This window comes from Dipodomys ordii, unplaced genomic scaffold (assembly GCF_000151885.1).
Source record: "Dipodomys ordii isolate 6190 unplaced genomic scaffold, Dord_2.0 Scaffold6, whole genome shotgun sequence".
Lineage (NCBI taxonomy): Eukaryota > Metazoa > Chordata > Mammalia > Rodentia > Heteromyidae > Dipodomys > Dipodomys ordii.
This window is the reverse complement of record NW_012267222.1, coordinates 5,695,212-5,701,300: the sequence shown is the minus strand read 5'-3', so window position 1 is coordinate 5,701,300 and position 6,089 is coordinate 5,695,212. Positions and strand designations below refer to the sequence as shown.

The 6,089-nt window shown below is 48.1% G+C and overlaps 1 protein-coding gene across 6 annotated transcripts in view; it reads right to left on the bottom strand.

Annotated features, from left to right (window-relative positions):
* Pik3cd (phosphatidylinositol-4,5-bisphosphate 3-kinase, catalytic subunit delta) overlaps positions 1-6,089 on the bottom strand; it is a 45,110-nt gene that overhangs the window by 24,805 nt on the left and 14,216 nt on the right. Inside the window, exon 1 of one of the 6 annotated variants that reach the window (XM_013033976.1) lies at positions 3,328-3,447. The exons of the other annotated variants lie outside the window; for them this stretch is intronic. The gene's annotated coding sequence lies outside the window, so the exon portion shown is untranslated. Of the gene's footprint in view, positions 1-3,327; positions 3,448-6,089 lie in introns of those variants that run through there. 6 annotated transcript variants of the gene reach the window in all.

The window sequence follows — 6,089 nt, the reverse complement described above, 5'->3', positions numbered from 1 at the left end:
GTAATGGTAACCCCTCTATATACCATCTATATAGTGATAATAAAAATGTGCTTACAATAATTGGGACATGCTTACATCAGAAAGAGTAGGAAAAAAACAAAAAAGTTATATTATTGATGAATATGAATGTAACTTTGCTTTTTATGTAAATTATGCAGGCATATTATTTAACAAATCAATTAAATCTAAAGTTTAGTGGACATGGTGGTAATCATGTCTGTCCTCAGCAAGTTGGGAAGCAGAGGAGGGGAGAGTATACATTTGAAGCCAGCCTGGGAAAGATATTAAGGCTGGAAGCCTGGCTCAGCGGTTAGAATACTTTCCTAGATAGAAAAGAAAAAGAATACTTGCCTAGAAAGTTTGAGGCCCTGAGTTCAACCCTCATTCCCACAAAACAAAACAAACATTAAAACTCATAGAAAACAGCAGCCTCCAGACTTCCCTTCTATACATACAACTTGCAGTAAATTTCTGTTATGTCTGAGTATCTTTACATATGTAAATAACAGAACAATGCTGATATTTCCTGATTTGCAACTTGTTTTTTTTCCATGTGGGGGCTTGAATTCTGAGCTTTCCTTCAGCTCAAGGCGGGCGCTCTACCACTTGAGCCACAACACCACTTCCGGTTTTCTGGTGATTTATTGGAGATAAGAGTCTCATGGGACTTTCCTGCCCTGACTGACTTTGAACTGTGATCCTCAGATCTCAGCCTGCTTGAGTAGCTAAGATTACAGATGTGAGCCACCGGTGCCAGCATGATTTGCAACTTTTAATGTCTTAGGAAATGAACTTGTAGAGTCTGGAGATGTAACTCAGTGGCAGATAAAGCAACTGGCTAGCATGAGCAAGGCCCTGGGTTCCATTTTCAGAAACAAAGCAAGGATGCCCACTCTCTCCACTCCTCTTCTATATGGTTCTGGAATTCCTAGTCAGAGCAGTAGGCAAGAAAAAGAGTCCTAGGGGCATAGCAGTTGGGAGAAAGACTTGACAAATGGAATTCCATTTAGTTACTAAATTTTACATCTAGTTACTAAACTAAAAAGAGAGCCACGCCAGGCACCAGAGGCTCACACCTGTCATCCTAGCTACTCAGGAAGCTGAGATCTGAGGATCAGGTTCAAAGCCAGCCCAGGCAGGAAAGATCGTGAGACTCTTACCTCCAATAAACCACTAGAAAACTGGAAGTGGCGCTGTGGCTCACACGGTAGAGTGCTTGCCTTGAGCTGAAGAGTGCAGGGACAGCGCCCAGGCCCAGAGTTCAGGCCTATGACCACCACCACCAACAACAACACCAAAAAACAAAACAAAACAAAACCAAGAAACTAACCCCTCCCCAAGCTAATAAAGCAATCACTAAATGGGCAAGGGAGCGAAGGGGAGACTTCTCAGAAGAAGAGGTGAGAACGGCAAAGAAACACAGGAGGAAATGCTCATCATCCCTAGCCATAAAGAAAATGCAGAGCAAAACAACTCTGAGAGTCCATCTCACCCAGCTAGATTTGCCAACATCATGGATTCGGATAACAAATGTTGGCAGGGATATTATGTCATTAGTAGGGAATGGATGGGCCTAGAACAAATCATGTTAAGTGAAGCAAACCAAGCTCAGAGAGACAAACAATGCATGTTTTCTCTCGTATGCAGAAGCTAGATCTAAAATACACTGGGTCATGAAGAATTATACAGGACTCTAGGCATCCACACACAGTGAGACCGAAGGGGGATGCGCTTAGGAGAGGAACCCAGAGGCGCAACGCTATGTGCATCTGATCATATGAAATGATATCTATCTAAACGAACTCCAGGAAATAGAAACAAGAGGGTGTTTTTTCCCTTTGTTACTATTTCCTTTCTTTTTGTCTTCTTTGTTTGTTTCTCTGGCTTTGGGAGGGTGAACAAACGCAGCAGTGCTACTAACTGTACAACTTGTATGTGGGGACAGGAGGGAAAAAGTGGGAGGGAGGGAGGGAAGGGACGACACTGTCCAGAAAGAAATGTGCTCTTGTTGAGCGCTGGTGTCTCACACCTGTAATCCCAGCTACTCAGGAGGCTGAGATCTGCCCGGCAGTAAAGTCCATGAGACCACAAGAAAACTGGAAGTGGCGCTGTGGCTCAAGTGGTAGAGCACTCACCTTGAGCTGAGGAGCTCAGGAACCGCACCTAGGACCAGGGTTCAAGTACCATGACCGACAGAAAGAAAGAAAAAGAAATGTACGGGCTGGGAAGGTGGCTCAGTGGTAGAGCGCTTGCCTTGCATGCCTGAGGCCCTGGGTTTGATTCCTCAGTACCATATAAGCAAAAAGAAAAAAAAAAGCTGGAAGTGGTGCTGTGGCTCAAGTGGTACAGTGCTAGCCTTGAGCTGAAATGCTGAGGGACAGTGCCCAGGCCCAGAGTTCAGGCCCATGACAGGACCCCAGAAAAAAGAAAAAGATGCCCATGCAATTGTAACCCCTCTGTACAGTATGTTCACAAATAAAATAAAATAAAATTAAAAAAAAAAGAAAAAGAAATGTACTTTTTCCTTGACTTATGTAACTGTCACCCTTCTGTCCATCCCTTTATAATAACCATTAAAACAAAAAACAAAAAACAACCCAGGCTGGGATGTGGCTTAGTGGTAGAGTGCTTACCTAGCATTCATGAGGCCCTGGGTCCAATTCTTCAGTACCACGTGCACAAAAAAAGCCAGAAATGGCACTGTGGCTCAAGTGGTAGAGCACTAGCCTTGAGCAAAAGAAGCTCAGGGACAGTGCCCAGGCCTTGAGTTCAAGCCACAGGACTGGCAAAAAAAATTTTTTTTTAATCTCAGTGACAGTGCCCAGGCTCTGAACTGAAGCTGCAGGGCCAGCAAAAACAGAACAAAAGCACTTGACTTTCACTAATGAAGCCAAAAAGGAGCCCATAGATTATTGACACACTCACTGCTTACAAAGCCCTGCCGGCCAGCCATTGGAGGCTCATCTCACATCTGTAATGCCCAGAGCCATCTCCTCTTCCCCAGAGAGCAGCCTCCCTCGGGAGGCTGGCTGAGCTCTGGTTGACTTCCTTGTTGGTCTCTCGTCGCGCGAATGTGCTGATTCTCATTTTCTCAGTATCTCTTTCTCTGGAGCTTGGGAGGGAAGCCAGGGCTGTTGCCTGCTACTTTAGAGCTCGGCACTGAGCCGTATCCTCTGCCCCCATTCTCTTCCTCCAGCCTTCCTAGGTCTCTGGAGAAGTCCTCTTTGGGCCAGAGTTGGAAACTGTGGGTTTTCTCCAGATTCTTAACCTACCAGCAAAGCATTCTTTCTTCTCCCCTCCCTAATACTACTCCCTCCGCCAACCTACCTCTCTGGGATGGGCCACGAGAGGCAGCCAGCAAAAGCCACTCTGGCTGGCAGATTACATGTGCTCTGGCATCAGCGAGCTGCATCCCACCCTTTCCTGACTCTGAGCCCCTGATGTGTCTGAAGTAAAAGAAAGAGAAGAAAAATGTTTTAGAAAACAAGAAAGTTTCAGAAACTGTGTGTTCTCTTACATGGTGTTAACACAACAGTGACAGCTAGGAGTTCAAAGCATGACTCAATTGGTCGAGTGCCAGCTAATGAGCAAAAGCGTCAGGGACTTAAAGTTTCAGTCCTGGTCTCTGACAAAAAAAAAAAGGGAAAGAAGGAAGGAAGGAAAGCAGGCAGGCAGAAAAGTGACAGCTGGCTGGGCACAGTGGCTCACACCTGTAATTCTAGCTACTTAAGAGGTATACACAGGGCTGGGAAGGTGGCTCAGTGGTGGAGTGCTTGCCTTGCATGCATGAGGCCCTGGGTTCGATTCCTCAGCACCACATAAGCAAAAAGAAAAACGCTGGAAGTGGCGCTGTGGCTCAAGTGGTAGAGTGCTAGCCTTGAGCTGAAGAGCTGAGGGACAGAGCCCAGGCCCAAAGTTCAGGCCCCATGACCAGACCAAAAAAAAAAAAAAAAAAAGAGGTATACACAAGAAGATCATAGTTGGAAGCCCCACTTAAAAAGATAGTGTGGGGGGGCTGGGAAGGTGGCTCAGTGGTAGAGCGCTTGCCTTGTATGCCTGAGGCCCTGGGTTTGATTCCTCAGCACCACATAAGCAAAAAGAAAAAAGCTGGAAGTGGCGCTGTGGCTGAAGTGGTAGAGTGTTAGCCTTGAGCTAAAGAGCTGAGGGACAGGGCCCAGGCCCAGAGTTCCGGCCCCATGACCAGACCAAAAAAAAAAAAGAAAAGATAGTGTGGGCTGGGCACTGGTGGCTCACACCTGTAATCCTAGCTACTCAGGAGACTAAGATCTGAGGATCGGGGTTCAAAGCCATCCTGGGCAGGAACATCCATGAGACTCATTTCCAATAAACCACCAGAAAACTGGACATGGCACTATGGCTCAAGTGGTAGAGTGCTTGCCTTGAGCTGAAGAGCTCAGGAACAGTGCACAGGCCCAGAGTTAAAGCCCCATGACCAGCCAAAACAATAAAAATAAAAAAAGAACACAAAAGGACACAAGCTATAAGGCCCTGAGTTCAAACACCAGGTGACTCATATCTGTAATTCTAGCTACTCAGGAGGCTGAGATCTGAATATCACGTTCAAAGCCAGCAGGAAAGTCTGCGAGACTCTTATCTCCAATTAATCACCAGAAAACTAGATGTGGTGCTGTGGCTCAAGTGGTAGAACACTAAAGAGCTGAAGAGCTCAGGGACAGTGCCTGGGCCCAGAGTTCAAGACCCATGACTGACAGAAGAAAAAAAAAAAAGAAAGAAAGAAAGAAAAAGAAAAAGTAGCTGGTTGATAGTGGCTCCTACACCTGTAATCCTAACACTCAAAAGGCTGAGATCTGAAGATCCTGGTTTGAAGACAGGAATGTCTGTGGGACTCGTATCTCCAATTAGCCAGCAAAAAGCAATACGGTGTCAGGTGTCAGTGGCTCACACCTGTAATCCTAGCTACTCAGGAAGCTGAGATCTGAGGATCACAGTTCAAAGCCAGCCCAGGCAGGAAAATCCATGAGACTCTTATCTCCAATGAACCAGCAGAAAACCAGAAGTGGCACTGTGGCTCAAGTGGTAGAGCACTTGCCTTGAGCTGAAGAGCTGAGGGATAGGGCCCAAGCCCAGAGTTCAAACCCCATGACAAAAAAAAAAAAATCCAGATATAGAGCTGTGGCTCAAGTGGTAGAGTACCAACCCTGAGTGTAAAAAAGGGACAGCACCCGAGTTCAAGTGCTAGTGATGACATATACACACAAAAGTGGCAGCCTCAGCCTTGTTTCTCCTGCTATAGAATCCAGTCCGCAGTGTTTTCTTGGGCCCTCCTAACCACCTTCATCAATGCCACCCTCAGCTCTTTTTGGTGGCACTAAAGCAAACTTCCAGAGCCTGCAACAAGGTCGCACACGCAGATGACTCAAGTGGAGTTTTAGAGCTGCTTGTTGGTTTTGTTTGGCTTTTTGATCTCCACCATGCCTGGGTTCGAATTCTATTCAATGGCTACAGAGACGATATTCATGAAGTTAGCCTGATCCCCAGTGTGGCTCTGGAGATGAACAGCAAAGGACAGCGGGTGGGAGGCCCTGCTGGGGGCATCAGTGCTTTCCTCCCCGACCCCGCTGCGCTCCGAAAACCAAAATGACCCTGAGGAAAGGGGAGAAAAGACAGCAGAGCTCCAGGCCGGACAGACAGCTCCGCCACCAGCTCCACTGCCACCCCTGACCTCCACACTGGGTGGGGCCTGGAAGCCCCTAAGTGAGCTCCAAACTACCGGCTTCTCCACGAGACAAGACAACACCAGAAACAGCCGGCCTAGCGCGCACTGCGAATGCATTCCTACAGGAGCACATCGCCCAGGACCCCCGCGCGGGCCCGGGCCGCGGGCTCCGGGAAGATGCTCGCGGTCCCGCCCGGGCCACAGGAGGAAGGCGGCACGGGCCAGGGCTTCCCCGGGCACTGCCGGCCGGAGGACCAAGAGATAACTTCCCCTGCCCACTAGCGAGCGCGAGCAAAGCAGGGTGGACGGGGATGAGAACAAACAGGAAGATGCCGGGACCGCGTAATGGAGCCCCGAGGAGGGAGCGCGGGGCGGGGCGGCGCGGCGCGGG